Here is a 617-nt window from a genome sequence, read left to right as displayed (position 1 = left end):
ATCATTTCTAATCCCACTAAAATAACAGTCCATTACTTTTAGGCATGATTTAATGAAACATTCTACAATGAGTTAATGTATGTCATACATAAACTCTATCATAAAGTTGTAACATGAGTCCTCAAAGTTATAATACGAGTCCTTAAATTTGTAATAAACTTAATTACAACATTAGTCCTCATGTGTCGTTAAATTGTAAAATGTGTGTTTAAAGTGATAATTGAGTCTTCAAAATGATAAAAGAAAAGTTGTTACAATTTTGAGGACTTAATTACAACTTTAACGACACATGATGACTAATGTTGTAACTAAAATTTTACAACTTTAAGGACTCACATTATAACTTTGAGGACTATTATTACTACTTTGAGGACTTGTGTTACAATTTTATGACAGAGTTGATGCATGACATGCATTAGCACACCCTAGCCTTATCCTGATTTAATAGTTCCTGACCTAAAAAATTATTGTTGAAATCTTTTCCAATCAAATACGTGCATATATGCATACGGAGAAGAAGTTACAAACCGTATGAATGACAAACTGACCAATGAATTAACCAAAAAAATAATAATAATCATAGGTTACCAGTATTACATTACACGAGTTGATTTCGA

The sequence above is a fragment of the Fragaria vesca genome, linkage group LG2, assembly GCF_000184155.1.
Source record: "Fragaria vesca subsp. vesca linkage group LG2, FraVesHawaii_1.0, whole genome shotgun sequence".
In the NCBI taxonomy this organism is placed as follows: domain Eukaryota; kingdom Viridiplantae; phylum Streptophyta; class Magnoliopsida; order Rosales; family Rosaceae; genus Fragaria; species Fragaria vesca.
The sequence above is the reverse complement of the archived record's forward strand: the minus strand, read 5'-3'. Positions refer to the sequence as shown.